Source organism: Nycticebus coucang, chromosome 11, assembly GCF_027406575.1.
Source record: "Nycticebus coucang isolate mNycCou1 chromosome 11, mNycCou1.pri, whole genome shotgun sequence".
NCBI classification, from domain to species: Eukaryota; Metazoa; Chordata; class Mammalia; order Primates; family Lorisidae; genus Nycticebus; species Nycticebus coucang.
In genome coordinates, this window is record NC_069790.1 from 2,103,652 (window position 1) to 2,119,939 (window position 16,288).

Below are 16,288 nucleotides of genomic sequence, written 5' to 3' on the forward strand. Positions count from 1 at the left end.
TCCATCAACAAGGTGCCACAGGAGGAGGAAAGTGTGAGAACTCGCCATGTTGTGCCCTCCAGGTAAATGTGAGTGAACAGTGAAGAAATCTGATGTGCATTCAATCATGTGTTTCAGTAACAGCAGTGTGTTCATGAAAACACGCCAATGAAAATTTCTGGACCATAAGCAAAGATCTAGAATATAAGACACTTTTTAACTATGTAAACAAGTGAGTTGACAAGAAAAGGACATTTTGTTCCCAATTCTATTTAAGAAATGCACTAAATTTTTCCATATCCTCACCAGAATTCATTATTTTTTGTCTTTTTGATAATTCTGAGTTAAGGTGACAACTTACAATGGTTTTTATTTGCATTTCCCTGATGATTAGTAATGTTGAACATTTTTTCATATGCCCATTGTTAATTTGTATGTCTTCTTTTGAGAAATGTCTATTTAGATGATTTGCCCATTTAAAAAAAATTAGTTGTTTCCTGTTGAGTTGTTTGAGCTCCTTATATATTCATGTTATTAATTCTGTGTTGAGAGTTCACAAATGTTTTCTCTCATTCTGTGGGATGTCTCTTCATTTTTGTTTCCTTTGTTGTGATAATAATATTTCCTTTATAGGACAGAATTTTTTGTACCTTGGTAAATATTTTATGTGCATAGCTTAAAAAAACCTGTACTGTGCTGGGAAGACATTTGTCTTCTTCAGAGAAGGTTCTGTTCATATCTCTAGTGAGTGGTAGATAGGATTGTTTGCTCATTTTTGCTTGATTAATTCGAGTAGATTAATCATTATAGATTCTAGTTATCAGCTCTTTGTCAGATTTTTGTCAGATTCATACACTGCAAATATCTTTTCCCATTCTGAAATGTCTTTTTTGCTTTACTTGTGTGCTTAGCTGTACAGAAGCTTTTCAGCTTAATTAAGTCTCATTTGTTTATTCTGTTGTGATGGCCACTGAAGTCTTTGTCATAAAATCTTTCCCCAGAGACAAACACACAGATAATATCATAACAAATAGAGTAAAACTGAAAACTTTCCCACTTATAACTGGAACCAGATCAGGATGTCCTCCATGGTCACCACTATTCCACATAGTTCTGGAAGTTCTAGCCAATGTAACCAGGCAAAAGAACGCAAAGGCCATCCGAATGAGGGCATTGGATCCAACATCATCAAGAGTTTTTACCACACTTTCTTCTAAGAGTTTTATTGTTTCATGTCTTAGACTTAAATATTTTATTCCTCTTGAGTCAATTTTTGAGTGGTGGTGAAAGCTGTGGGTCAAGGTTCAGTCTTTTAAATAGGCTATCCAGTCCTCCCAGTGCCATTTGTTGAATAGGGATTCTTTTCTCCACTGCATGCTTTTGTTTGTCAAAGATCAGATGGCTGTAAGAGACTGGTTCCATATGTCTATGTCTCTATTTTTGTGTCAATACCATGCTGTTGTAATAACTTGGACTTGTAATATAGCCCTGAAGTCTGATAGAGTGATGCCTCTGGCTTTGTTTTTACTACTAAGAATTGGCTTGTCTATACAGTGTTTATTTGGGTTCCGTACAAAACAAAGTACTATGTTTTACAGTTCTTCACAGTATGTTGTTGGTATTTTAATTGAGACTGCATTGAATCTGTAGTTTACTTTGAGTACTATAGACATTTTAACAATGTTGATTCTTCCTAGCCAAGAGCATGATTTGTGCTTCCCTTTGTTAATGTTTTCTGCTACTTCTTTTCTTAGGGTTTTATAATTGTCTTTGTAAAGATCCTTCATGTCTTTTGTTAGGTATGTTCCTAGGTATTTCATTTTCTTTGAAGCTACTGTGAAGGGAAATGTGTCCCCAATTTGCTTCTCAACTTGGCTTATTGGCATATATACAAAGGCTACACTTTTGTGGACATTGATTTTATACCCTGAGACATTACTGTACTTTTTTTTTATCACTTCCAGAAGTTTTGTTGTTGAGTCTATGGGTTCTCTAAGTATAAGATCATATCATCAGCAGTGAGAGTTTGGTCTCCTTTGCCCTCATTTGGATGCCCTTTATATCCTTCTCTTACCTGGTTGCATTGTTTAGAACTTCCAGAACAAGGTTGAATAGTAGTTATAATAAAGGACATCTTTGGTGCTAGATCTAAGTTGGAAAGCTTTCAGTTTTACTCCATTCAATATGATAATAGTTATGGGTTTGTCATACATGACTTCAATTAGCCTAAGAATTGTGCCAACTATGCCGATATTCTTAAGTGTTCTTGTTAGGAAAGGATGCTGAATTTTATCAATTTATTTTTTCTGCATCTATTGAGAGGACGTTCTGGTCTTTGTTTTTGCTTCTGTTGATACGGTGAATTACATTTATGCATTTGTGTATGTTAAACCAGCCTTGCATCCCTTAGATGATACCTACTTGATTGTGATGTATAATTTTTTTAATGTGTAGCTGCAATCTATTATCTAAGATTTTGTTGAGCATTTTTGCATCAATATTCATTAGTGAAATTAGTCTGTAGTTTTTCTTTTTAGTTGGTTCCTTTCCTGGTTTTGAAATAAAGGTGATGTTTACTTCATAGAATCTGTTTGGAAGGGTTTCCTTCTCAGTGTTTTGAAATAGGTTCTGCAGTGTAGGTACAAGCTCATCTTTAAATGTGTGATAGAATTTTGGCGTGAAGCCATCTGGCGTGAGGATTTTTTTTTGTTGGGAGGTTTTTGATTGCTTCTTCAATATCAGTGCTTGATATCATTCTTGTTCAAAAGATCTATTTCCTCTTGGTTAAGTCTAGAAAGATGATGTGATTCCAGGTATTAGTTCATCTCCTCCACATTGTCAAATTTCTGGGCATAGAGTTTTTTGTAGTAGTCAGAAATAATCTCTTGTATTTTTATGGTATCAGTTGTTATTTCCCCCTTTTGGTTTCTGACTGAGATTGTTAAAGATTTCACTTTTCTATTTCTGGTTAATCTGGCCAATGGTTTATTGATTTCATTTATCTTTTTAAAGAATTAACTTTTTGTTTCACTAATTTTCTGAATGATTCTTTTTTTTTCAATTTTATTTATTTGTGATTTAATTTTGGCTATTCTTTTCTTCTGCTGGGTTATGAATTGGATTGATTTTCCTTTACTATTTCTTCAAGATTATTCATTAGACTATTGGTGTGCTCTCTTTCTGTTTTTCTGATGAAAGCATCTAATGAGATAAATTTCCCTCTTAGTGCTGCTTTTGCAGTATCCTGCAGGTTTTGGCAGCTTGTGTCTTCATTATTGTCATGCTCAAGGAAGTTAATGATTTTCTTCTTTATCCCTTCCTTGACCTAATTGTCCTTCAGCATAAGGTTGTTTTGTTTCTATGCCTTTATGTGGAGATGAACATTTTTGTTTGAGTTCCAACTTTATTGCCTTGTGGTCTGAGAAGATACAAGGCATAATTTCAATTCTTTTAATTTTGTTGAGGTTTGATTTGTGTCCTGGGATATTTATCTATTATGGCAAATATTACATGGGCTGATGAGAAGAAAATCTATTTCTTAGCTTTGGTATAGTGTGTTCTGTATGTCCATTAAGCACTATTTTTCTAGGATCATGTTTAAGTCCCTTGTATCTTTGTTTAGTTTCCATTTAGAAGATCTGTCCAGCTCTGTAAGAGGGTCCCCTACCATCATGGTATGACAAGATATAATATTTATCAGGCCCATTAAGGTCTGTTTCATAAATGTGGGAGCATTTAAGCTGGGTGCACAAATATTTAGAATTGAAATGTCCTCCTGTTATATGGTTCCCTTTACCAGCATACAGTGTCCATCTTTGTCTTTTTTGACTTTAGCTGCTTTAAATCCACTTATATCTGAAAAAAAGTTTGTGACTCCTTCTTTCTTCTAGTTTCCATATGCCCAAAATATTGTTTTCCACCCTTTTACCCTGAGTCTTGCTTTTTCCTTCGAGACTAGGTGTGTTTCCTGGAGATATCATATGGATGGCTTGTACCTTTTTATACAATCACCCAGCCTCTTCCTCCTCAATGGGGAATTCAAGCCGAAAACATTTATATAGATAATTGATAAGTGTGGTGGAGTTCTATTCATCTTATTTTGTGAAAATCCATTGCTTAATTTTATCCTTTGTGTCATTGTGGAAGCTAGGTTTTTTCCTTTAGTTTCTGGATGTTTAGTTTGGTTGTGGTCCATTGTGATGGTCAGTGTGGAGTACAGGTCTAAGTATTTCCTATAGAGCTGGTCTTATTGTGGCAAGCTTCCTCAGTGTTAGCATATCACAAAAAGATTTGATTTCTCCCTAATTTTAAAGCTTAGTTTAGCAGGATATAATATTCTGGGCTGGAAAAATATATATATATATATATTTTTTAAGAAGGTTAAAGGTAACTGACCATTATCTTCTGGCTTGGGAAGTTTCATTTGAGAATTCCACTGTCATTCTGATGTATCTGCTCCTGTAGATCAATTGGTGCTTACTCTTGGCTGATTGCAGAATTTTCTCTTTCATTTTGACTTTTCACAGGTTAATGATAATGTGTCTTGGGGAAGCTCTGTTAGACTTGAGATGACCTGGAGTTTGATATCCCTTGGAAAGGAGTGTGTCAGAATCTTTGGCAATGTTTGGGAAATTTTTAATTTTTTATTTCTGATATCTTCTAATAGGGCTTCCATTCCTCTGGGGCATTCTTCCTCTGTTGGGTTCTCACCCCAGGAGCAGGGTCCTCTAAGACCCGTGGAACTGGTGGAGACTGACTGAAGAAATATAAAGTTAGAAATGATGGCAAAGGGGTGGTGCCTATGACTCAGTAGGTAGGGCACTGGCCACATGTACCAAGGGTGGCAGGTTCAAACCTGGCCCTCGCCAAACTGCAACAAAAAATAGCCAGGCACTGTGGTGGGCGCCTGTAGTCCCAGGTACTTGGTAAGCTGAGGAAACAGAATTGCCTAAGCCCAGTAGTTGGAAGTTGCTGTGAGCTGTGATGCCATGGCACTCTACCAAGGGCAATAAAGTGAGACTCTATCTCAAAAAAAAAAAAAAAAAAAAGAAAGAAAGAAAGAAAAAAGAGAAATGATGGAAAAGAAAGAGATATGAGACAAGGAATAGAATTGTAGGTGGGAACTCAGGGGTCCATTGCCCATATGTGGGATTCTGGCATTGGTCCAGAGTGTTTGCTCCACTCTGCTTTTACTGAAGTCTATTTTCCCAGAGAGTAAGATGAGGGAGGGAAAAAAAGATGCCAGCAGTTTCTCTGAGTGAGCATATCAGCTCCTATTTTTATTATTTAAGGGTTTGAGTAGCCTTGATAAATCTGAAATCTGAGGCTTCTTTTGGGTGAGCTGTCTGCTTGAGATCATACTCACAGATTTCTAGAGAGGTGTTAAACTCTGCTAGTTCCCTGTGGAGTAAACACCACTGGCATTAATGTCCTCTGAGGAATCTGTGGGAGGGAGGAACTTTCCTCCCATCACCACCATAGAGGATCTTCCTCTTCAATAAGTGATATAAGCTCTTCTGACCGTATCTCAGGGCTCCAGCTACTCCCTTGATCTCTGCCCCAGGCAAATGCAAATCTCCAAAATGGGTATCAGCTTTGCCTGTTTACTAGGCAGGAAACGACCCAGTTAATGTATCTTTCTAGGCCTTTGCCATAGTCTCTTCTATGGCCATTTCTTCTCAGAGTGCTCACAGACCCAGCAGGGGTGTTTATGAGCTGTATCCTGAACAGGCTATAATTTCAGAAAAGGCAGGAAGCTTGCTAGCAATGGCCAGCTTAAATGTAAGCTAGCTGACTTTTCTTTGTTCTGACTCATTCAGCTCACTTTTTAATTTTCCTCTTTTTCTGGGGGTGCTTTCCCTTGCCAAGAACAGGGTCTTCAGTTCCTGTTATTCTTCCCCTTCTGAAATACCTATAACTTATATGTTTGAATGCTTTGTTAAGTCCCATAATTCTCTGAGAAAATGTTCTTCTTTCTCTTTTATTTTCTGCCTCTTTAACTACCTGTGTTAGGTCAATAGCTCTGAGATTCTTTCTTCTTCATGGTCTAATTTGTTGTTGTTACTTTCTACTGCATCTTTAAGTTCTCTGATTGATCCCTTCATTTCCTTAAGCTCCACTATATCCTTTCTATATTCTTTATATCTTTCATCCCTTGTGTGGTTCTGGTTTTTTATTTCCTTTTGTTTATTTTCCCCTTCCTCAGTAATTTCCTTCATTGCTTTTATCATCCATATTTGATATTCCCTTTCTATCATCTTTAACATTTCTTTATAGGTGAAATTCTCTGCAGTGGCTGTCTCTGGGTGTGTGGGGGGTGTTGCTCTGTTCTGATTTTTATGCTGCCAGTCTTTTTCTGTTGATTCTTCCTCATGAGTGTTTTCTTCTTGTCTATTTCCTTCCTCTACTTTTTCCTTCCACTTCCTCCTTCTCTTTAGGTTACCTTGTCTCTGTGCTTAGGTGCTGAAGTATCCTTTTGGTATAGGACCAAAGGAAGAGAAGAGTGAAGAGAAAGGGGGAAAGGATAGAAAAAAAAAGTAAAAAAAAAATAAAAGTGGGTTAAAAGAAAGATTGACAGAAAATGAGAGAAGAAGAGAAAGAGAGAGAGAGGAGTAATAGTGGTGTTCAATAGGGTGCTTTGACCCACTCCCATAATTTTCAGCCTCTGGTTGGGGTGGAGAGGTAGGTCCCTTGAGGTCAAGAGCTGTTCCTCTTGGACAGCTCTCCCACAATGGCTATTCCCAGCCACCAGCTGACCCACAATGTCTGCATCTAACCAGCAGCTGAATGACTAGACCTCCATTCTGCCTGGTGGCTCAATCCCTGCCCCTGGTTCCAGATCACTACTCACCCCAGCACTCTCAGGACAACTCCAGAAAGTGCCAAAGTCCAAAAAAAAAGGCCTTCTCTGTCTTAAAACCACCACCAAACCCACTGGCCTCTACCGGCATTCAAGCACTTGCCTTCTGTGCTGGTTTTCCACTGCTCCCGACCTTTTCATTGGCTCCTGGAGTCTGCTGCTGCCTTTTTGTTCCCCAAAGTGGTTTCTGTGTAGGGTTGCCAGAGTCTTTTCTACCCATCTCACCACAAATGGTTGAAAAAGACATGTCTCTAGTTTACTATCTTGCTCTACCTCCCTTTGATATTTTTCTTGATCTTTCTTTCTGTAACTCTCTACTTAAATCTGGTATAATCTTTTCTTTTTCATCTGAGGAATTTCTTTAAAACTGTTTGCGCTGCAGTTGTACTAATGATAAATTTCTTTAACATTTTAAATCTTTCCAAGTCTTTATTTTAATTATGCATTTTTGAAAGACATTGTCTTTGTGTATAGAGTTCTACATTTACAGTTTATTTTATTTTTGTCTTGTCTTAGTTTTTTTAAGATGTTACTGACTTTTCTCACTTGTATTTTTCCCAAGAAGAAATATTTTCTTGTTCATATTTGTGTTTTTTTGCATGTAATGTGCTCTGTTCCTAACCCCAATACCTGTTACTTTTAATAATTTTTTGTCATTACTTTTGTACTTTTGTGTAATTGTAGTCGTATTTCTTTTGCTTGGGTTTTAAGGAGCTTTTTGAGTCTGAGTTTATAGTTTTCACCAAATTTGAATTAATTTTCCCTATAATTTAAAAAATATTTTCTCTGTCCCTCAACCTCAGAGATTCAAATTACCCAAATTTTAGAGTCTTTTATGTTGTCTCACAGCTCATTGAAAATCTTTCAATTTTGTTTAAATTCTGTTTTCTCTATGTGATTTATTTTGGATAGTTTGTTCACATGTTCAGATGTCCTCAACTTCATTTCTATTTTCTTCTGCAAGGTAATCCACCATTCATCTCACCCAGTGTAATGATCACCTCAGACATTGTAGTTTTTCTCTCTTCAAGGTTGAATGGGCTTGTCTATCTTCCACACTCAGTTTTAACTTTTTGAGCAAGTGTATGTATTTATAATAAATGTTTTGTCCTTTTAGCTAAATCTCATAATTATATCAGTTTTGATTGAGTAGCTTCTCCTTTTTTATGTGTCATATGTTCCTCCTTCTTTGCATGCTTGGTACTGTTTGATCTGAGACAGGCATTGTAAATTTTACCTTTTCTGGTGCTATGCAATTCTGTTTCCTTATAATCTTCAGCTTCCCCCCCCTAGAACACAGTTAAGTCCATTGGGGACAGTTTGATCCTGTAGGGTCTGCTTTTAAGCTGGGTAGGTGGGCTTAATTCTGAAATTAGTTTAAGGTTAATTACCCTCTGATACAGAGGCAAGAACCTCTGAGAATGCCACTTGGCACCCTGTGTGGTGTCCTAGTGTGGTTGAGGTGAGGGAGGTGACAGTGCTCTTAATATGAAGTGCAGGAGAGGAGCTTCAAATGTATGTGCTTCAGGGCTGGGTGGGCATATGCTAAGGGAATTTAGGGAATGCTTCCCCAGTGATCTGTCTTGGAAACATTCTTTTTGTTTTTATGAATTTAAAATTCAGACCTGGATGAATAAAAATTTCTTTTGTTGGAGTCTGAGTGTGGATTGCTAAAGAGTTGTCCAAACCACTATATGATTTATTAATTCATAGTGAAAAATATACCTGTCAAAAGAGTCAGGATACTCACATTGTTAAGATCAGTCCATTCTCTCCCCATAGCCAAGGTATAGGGCAAGTTAATTGACAGCTTAGTCATTTTCAATGAAAAATGTCTGTCAATCTTCTATGACCAGTGAATTCTCTTCTTCTATGGGAAGGTCAGTGATTTTAGGTGTCTCTCTCTCTCTCTTTCTTTCTCTCTCTCTCTCTGAATGTGTGTGTGTGTGCATATGTGTGTATGTGTGGGGGAGGCAGGTGTCATCATATCGTTGCCATAACCCTGAAAAAAAAAGTGATTTGAATGTATAAAACACTTAGTTCTAAGACCTCAGAGAAAATATTTCATTTCTTATCTTTTCCTTTCATTCTATGGAAAGCTGAATACTTGAAGTTCATAGCCAAAATTCCCTCTGCCCTGGACATAGCCACTACCAAATTGAATCTTCTAATCTTTGCTCTTCTCATAATTCTAAACAACTAATCTTCCATGTTCCTGATGTGTGTGCTGCAGCCTGAGATAGGTTTACAGATTCCATTCTTTTTTTTATTTTTACATATATATGTGTTTATTAGGTTTCCATTCTTTTGCCTTCACAAAATTACAAAAGTTTAAAATTTAATAACAATAACAATGTTTAAGATAAGGACTAGAAAAACCTTGGAAAGAAAGAATGAACATAAATATATTCAGAAAAGAAATCAGAGAATTGCTGCATCGAAATATTAAGCAATAATAATAATGGAAAGAAAGTAACATTCACATTGTCAAATAAGAGTATGTCCATTATAGAATGCTTTGACTCTGAGATTCGGTATGAAGTCATCAGTTAACTTCTTATTTTTTTAAGTCTCAAAAAATAGACAACTAATATTTATAAATAAAAGTAAAAGATACTTAAAAAAACAGATCATGCCAATCTTATGAAAAGGAAGAAATACTTCAAAATCATTCTACTTGATCTGGGTATGCCTGATATTAAAACTGGAGAGAAAATATTATTATAAAGGGTAAATTATAAACATATTTCACTTATAAATGCAGATTCCATTCTTTATGTATTCAATTTGTAAGTCATTTAATCACTTCAGGGAGGTTATTCATTTTTGTCTGCTGATTCACTTTGTCTTAGATTTACAGTTTAACACAGAAGGGCACTTATATTTTTCTTCTTTTCAAGTTGTCAAAAAATTATGCATTTTAATGTGGAATTAGTGATGGGAAGGACCTGGTTTGTGTTAGGCACTTCCTCAGTCTTTCCCTACTTGAAGTGAGAGTACTATTTAGGAGACCATTGAGAACTTTTCAACAATTGAATAACGTGAACAGATACATCTACCAGTTGGAAATGTACTTCTTACAGCTGTTTGGAGGAACAATGAAATTCCTGATGCTCCAACTTGAGATGGGCATGGTTGAACCTCGATCAGAAAGCATGTGGGCCCTGGGCATAAGAGCAGGTCCAGGAAGGATCTGGGGCTGAAAAATCTGCCTTGTAAATCCTGGAGTTGCTGCAAGTTTAGAAGACATAGGGTGGTTCTAGGGAAAAAGCTCCTGTACCTCTTTCTTATTCAGTAAGGAATTATTTCAACATTTTAGCAGCTATGGCCTTCACTATGTTTGTTACAAAGTTTGAGCCCAGTGGAGCAGTGATCAGGACAGGACAAAATATAAATGTAGCTTAACAACAGCAACTAAGCACATCTAAAGAGTCCTGAGTAAATACCTATTTCATTATACATCATCTTTGGCATGTGTATAAACATTATAGGATCTTTTTCTGCTCCCTTTTCATATAAGATTAATGCCTTTTATGATGTTAGTAGATTACTTAAGATACTACACACTCATCCTTATTCAGACCTCAAATATTTACATGAAAGCCCCCTAATTTTATCATTTTGTTGGAAGTCCTAGTAGGGAAAATTAAAAAACAAAAAGCTTTCAATATACAGTATGCCTACTACATAAACATACGCATCTTTTATTTCATGGGTTTCAAGGAAAATGAAGGCCAGAACCTGTGTGGCTCATTATTCTAGTCACAACTCTGCCAAGTTTTAATTGAAATTTTATTAAAAGATAAAGGTTGTCTCATGAAGATTCGTCACAACAAAAGGCTGTTTTAGGAGTTCATGATGTTCAAAATCAATTAGAGTTTTGTCCAGAAACTGTCAAAGTAGTTTACATCATATTTGGTAATCTTGATGGCAAATTCCCAGTATACTGTAAGATTTGTTCATTGCCAGAATCTGTGGAGTTGAATTAAAATAAAAAATTCTATTACTTTAAACTACATGGTAGGGTATGTGCCAAATACTTCTGCAGGGTATTAGGGACAAACTATGAACCCCCTGGCTCCATTTCTGAAGATCTTCCCTTTAAGTGTTTATGTTTCTGTTTTCTTGAAAAGGATATAATACCTAGAAGATATTGCATTAAAAAAAAGTCTTAATGATGCCATTGTAGACATTTTCTTGTCTGAAACCAGTAGGGTATAGTTGACTTCAACATTACCTCTGTACTTGGGGACTAAAGGAGCAATTGTATCTCATGCTACATTGGATGTCCTGGTTCACGTGAATCATGGACTAGGGGACCCAAATACTTCTGCAGGGTATTAGGGACAAACTATGAACCCCCTTGCTCCATTTATGAAGATCTTCCCTTTAAGGGAACTAACAACCACATAAACACTAGAAGCATCTTTCCTAGAATCATTTGATGCCAGATATTAACTCTACTTAGCAACTGTACCATCTCAGAACCACGACATAAAAAAAGGATAATAGCTTCCAAGATCACCAGAATTAGCATAGTTTTCTAAAAGCTCCTCAGAATCTCTTGCTCACGCTCATAGTACTTGCTCGTGAGCAGCTGTGTTCCTGGATTGTCCTATGTGTCACGGGGACGGTGTTCTGGGACACACTGTGCTCTTTCCTCATCCCATCCTCACTCTATCATGTCTACTTCAGTTCTTTTGTAGATTCTAAAATGTTTTTGTACAGTTGCGAATATAAAATAAGAGATACATTCTAAATGAAAATTAAAAGCTTTAAACATGTTTGTATCTGCTCATAACTTCTTATTGCTTTAAATTCTTTTTTTTTTTTACAATTTTTTTTATTAAATCATAGCTGTGTACAATAATGCAATCATGAGGTACAATGTGTTGGTTCCATATACAGTCTGAAATATTCTCACCAAACTGGTTAACATAGCCTTTATGGCATTTTCTTAATTATTGTGTTAAATTCTCACAAGGTACTTAAAAGTTATAAAGTCCATCAGAATTCTTTTTACAATGACCATGATCTCTTAGGCTGAAGTGTGTGGAAAGGTAAGAAAAGAACATCTGGATAGAAGCCGTCCTTGAGCTGGTACCATAATATTCAGCCCTCGCCTTGGTGCAGAGGAATAAAGCAGACAGTAAAGGCAGAGATTTGGTGTGGAAAAGAGGAGAGAGGTAATATGAGTGCGCCAAGACCTGGTTTCCGCAGTCTGGATAGAGTTCGTGGCAGCAAGGAGGTGTTACTTCATATGGTAGGGTTCCCAGAACGTATGGCTGCTTTGAGCAGTGAAGCACCAAGCTGAAAATACGATTTATTCACTTTTTTTAATGTACCCAGATAAAAATTTTCATATGTGCCATTTTCTCAAGTTTTTGGTTTGTTTGCATCACTGATTGCCATTAAGGCCAAAATTTTTGATATCACCTCTGCATGTAACTTTAAAAAGAAGTATCTATATACACACATATACACACGTACACACATATACACACATACATATACACACGTACACACATACACACATGTACACACGTGCACACATGTATATGCATACACATATGTGACATCTTATACCTATGACACCAAAGTTTCTATCTTTCCATCAAATTTTTCTGTGAAAAGGATACCAGATTAAAGGAAGCTAAAAATACATACAACTAAATTTAACATGTGATCATACAATGGATCCTAAACTAGAAAAAAAAAAACATTTTTATTTGCTATAAAGGACATTAATAAGACAACTGGCAAAATATGAATCTCCAGAAAGTTACCAACAGAATTTTCGGCAATGATGGAAGTGATCTGCGTCCCTGCTCTTCAATACAAAAGCCACTGAACTGATGAGTGGCTGAAACGTGACTGACAACGTGAATTTCTAATTTATTTAATTTTAATTAATTTAAAATTTAAATAGCCAAACGTGGCTAGTGGGTAACATAGTGGACAGAACAGAACTTATTCAATGTTGATTTCCTGATTTTGATAATTATATTGAGACTATTTGAGAAAATGACCTTATTTTTAGGAAAAACACACTTATGTTTTGACGGGTTCAGCGGTATCTTATGTGCAATTTAAAAACTTTAAATTTTTCCAGAGAAAAGAGAAAATGATTAAGCAAATGTGGTAAAATGTGAATATTTGAAGAATCTGGGTTGTATGCTATTTTTGTAACTTTTTTGTAAGTTTACTATTATTTCAAATTTAAAGTTAAAGAGCGAAAGAATAGTTACATAAAATCAATGTTATTCTAAGACTTATTTGTCACTATAAATATATTAACGGAGTTCTTACTTATCGCTATATTTTTTTACTTAGTTTTTGAAATGTGAAGGTTCAACTACTAATTCAATATTGGTTAAAAACAACTCCTCCATCAGTCTATGAACAAAATTTCACTCTCTGACCACAGGTGTATAATATGCAAAGCTCCTGTAATATTTATGGTTTGTGGAGAAGGAAAGAGGGTACAACTCAGATTTCAGCTTGAGTGCTGAATATTAAAAACAGCAACGTTATTTGAAAGTTAAGATGATTGAGGAAAGAAGAAAAAAAATCGTGGTGAAAGTTAAGATGATTGAGGAAAGCAGAAAAAAAATTGTGGTGAAAGTTAAGGTGATTGAGGAAAGCAGAAAAAAAAATCGTGCTGTCTCTCTGAGGAGAAGGGACAGACACCGTCTTTCTCACAGAATAAAATGGAAATCAGATAAAAAGTAAGATCTAGCGGGTTCATCTTTAGAAAAATAATCAATTAAAAAAATCTGTACCTTGTGCCTATAGGTGATCAATCAAATATTAATGATAAATAATACAAAAGTTGAACAGAAAACTTGGACAATAAAGAAAATCATCTAGGTTAAATTCAAATCAGATTTATTTTCCCATATACTACTTCATCCTGTATAATCAAGTTTTAACCATCACCTCATGAAATGAAAGTATTCTCAGAAAGATTTATAAATGTACTTTTCAGTAAATTCAAGAACAACAAAAGACATTTTCTGGGCTACAGATATATATTTCTAATTGTTCGACATTTTGGCAAAGGTCCCTCAGAAGATGTGATAATGAGTATGTCTAAAAAGAAGGCAGGACTTCCCACCTGGTCCGGCTCTCACCTGCTGGGGTTTCCTCAGTGAGCCACGGCCCCGTGGGAAGTGCGTCTCTGGGATTTCTTGTCTCCTCCTCACCTGCCATGACCATATTTAAACAGGTCTTCTTGATTTATACCATTTACAACAATTTCCTGAGTCTGTTTCCTTCCCACACGCTAGTCTACATTGCCCGCATCTGAGCATGGTTACTCCCCTGCCTTCTCAACTCTTTTATGCCTGTCCATGTTGGGCTCTTTAGTTTGCTCAAAGCAAGAGTGAACTCCAAGTGACAAAAGTGTTGGTGGTGAGCCAGTTGACTGATGAAGATCAGATGATTCACAGCAGGCTGCAGGATCTGCACGGTCCCATGGTGGAGACTTCAGCACTGACCAAAGCCTGTGAGTTTTTGTTTCTCACATGCCCTCTTCACGTGTTTTTTCTTTATTTTCTTTCTTTGGTCTGTAATAAACATCACACCCTCCTCCTCTTTTCTAAGGCACCATTCCCGCCTTTCAAAAAACTTTTAGACCCCAGCTCATGTCACCCAACTACCCTTGAAAATCCCCAAGCCATCCCAAACGGATCGGACTTCAGTTTATGCTCTCACAGATATCATCTCAAGGTGTCGTTGCCCATTTATTCTGGCAACTCCAATGTGTTGTGGACGTATTCAACATCTTCATTTGTTTACAATCTATCTTGCTTTCTACCCCAGGCAGACTCATCAGCAGGAGGACCACCCCGTGTGGATGTGCTTACTCAGTTGCTGTGATTAGAAGAATTGCAAATGAAGAGACGAATGAAAAGGGAAGCGGAAGATGAAATTTATGATGAAATATTGGTTCTTTGGGGAGCTAGGGAAGTCAAGTCCATTTTTATTTCTGGCCTAACATATTCAAAAATATAATTTATAGCACACCAGTCAAATTATAGTCATGCTTGATGGATGCTCAGTCCTTATTAATAATGTTCAACAGTATTACGACAGCTTGCAAAATCTTAGGAAAATCCATGGAGTATTCAAACCCTGAATTTTATATGCTCACAATCCACAGAGATTTACACCAAGTGATTAAATATTGCTAAATATAAATCAAGTTTTGATTCAAAAAAACTGCTGAAAAGTATGCTGAAGGCAGTACCAACAGCACAAGACCCGCCCGACCTTGGCAGAGATGATCCTACAGTGCACAGGACTAATACACATCTTTATTTCTAATGCTCAGACCACACATGTGCACCTTAATTAAATAAGTAATTCTTAATAGAATCCTCAAAACTCAGTTGCTGTTTTTGAAAACCTAGGTCTCATCACCTACCATGAGATTAATCATTCATCATTAACCATTTTTGAATTTAAGTTTCACGTAGGTTCTACAAAGGACAGAGTTCATCGTCTTTTGCTCACAACTATTTCACCAGTACCAGGAACAGTGTCAGAGACATAAGAGCTGCCATTGACTGGATAAAATTATTTAAATTCATGCCTGTGTGTGTATGGGCCTTTGCTCATATAGTATGTACTCATCAAATACTTACGTGCTCGCTTTGGTAGCTCATATACTAAAATTGGAATGATACAGAGAAAATTAGCATGGTCCCTGCTCAAGGATGACACACAAATTCATGAAATGTTCCATATTTTGAAGAACAGCAAGATCTTGAGTATCAGACCACAAATTTTGCATTAAATTTGATTTGTTTTCTATTTAATAAAGCACCTGGATTTTTAAAATTATAAATAAAAATAAAGAAAATGTATGATGTAAAAGAAAAAATACTTACCATGTACAATGAAGCATGTCCAGCAGTGATGATGAGAGATAAGGACACATTTTCTACCCTCAGGGGCCCGGGGTCAGTGCGGGAGATAACACCACACTAATATTCAAGGCACAGGTGTGCTCATCTGTGCAGAAGGGTTGGGGAGGGTCCACTGAGCAAAGAGCAACTGAGCTGCATGGTAGAAAAGAAGCCAAAGCAAGGAAGGAGGCCGTATGCCCCAAGAAGAGCAGCCGGGGATGAGGAGAGGGGGTGTAGTGAGAGGTGATTACTGAAGGACACACATGTCACCTGTTCCTGAGACCCGAAACAGTGAAGAGTCAGAGTCAGAGTCAGGTCTGGAATTTAGAAGAACGTTCCCTGTGGTGTTTCAGAGACTGACACCAGGGGAACCAGATGTGGAGGCAGAGATAACAGTGAGGACCGGAATAATTCAGGCAGGAAAGGATGCGTCACACCTGGGACAAACGTGAGTGAGATGAAAGCTAAATTAAGGAGAATTGGTTGAGTTTGAAGACAATTTATGTGTGCAGGTTATCAAGGAGGTGAGGCAGGGGAA

At 36.7% G+C, this 16,288-nt stretch overlaps 1 non-coding gene across 1 annotated transcript; it reads left to right on the forward strand.

The window, feature by feature from the left end:
- Positions 1-15,486: 15,486 nt before the first annotated feature.
- On the forward strand, positions 15,487-15,593 carry LOC128560511 (U6 spliceosomal RNA). Its single transcript, XR_008373009.1, has one exon. It is a non-coding gene; the product is annotated as a U6 spliceosomal RNA (small nuclear RNA).
- The last annotated feature ends 695 nt before the right edge of the window (positions 15,594-16,288 follow it).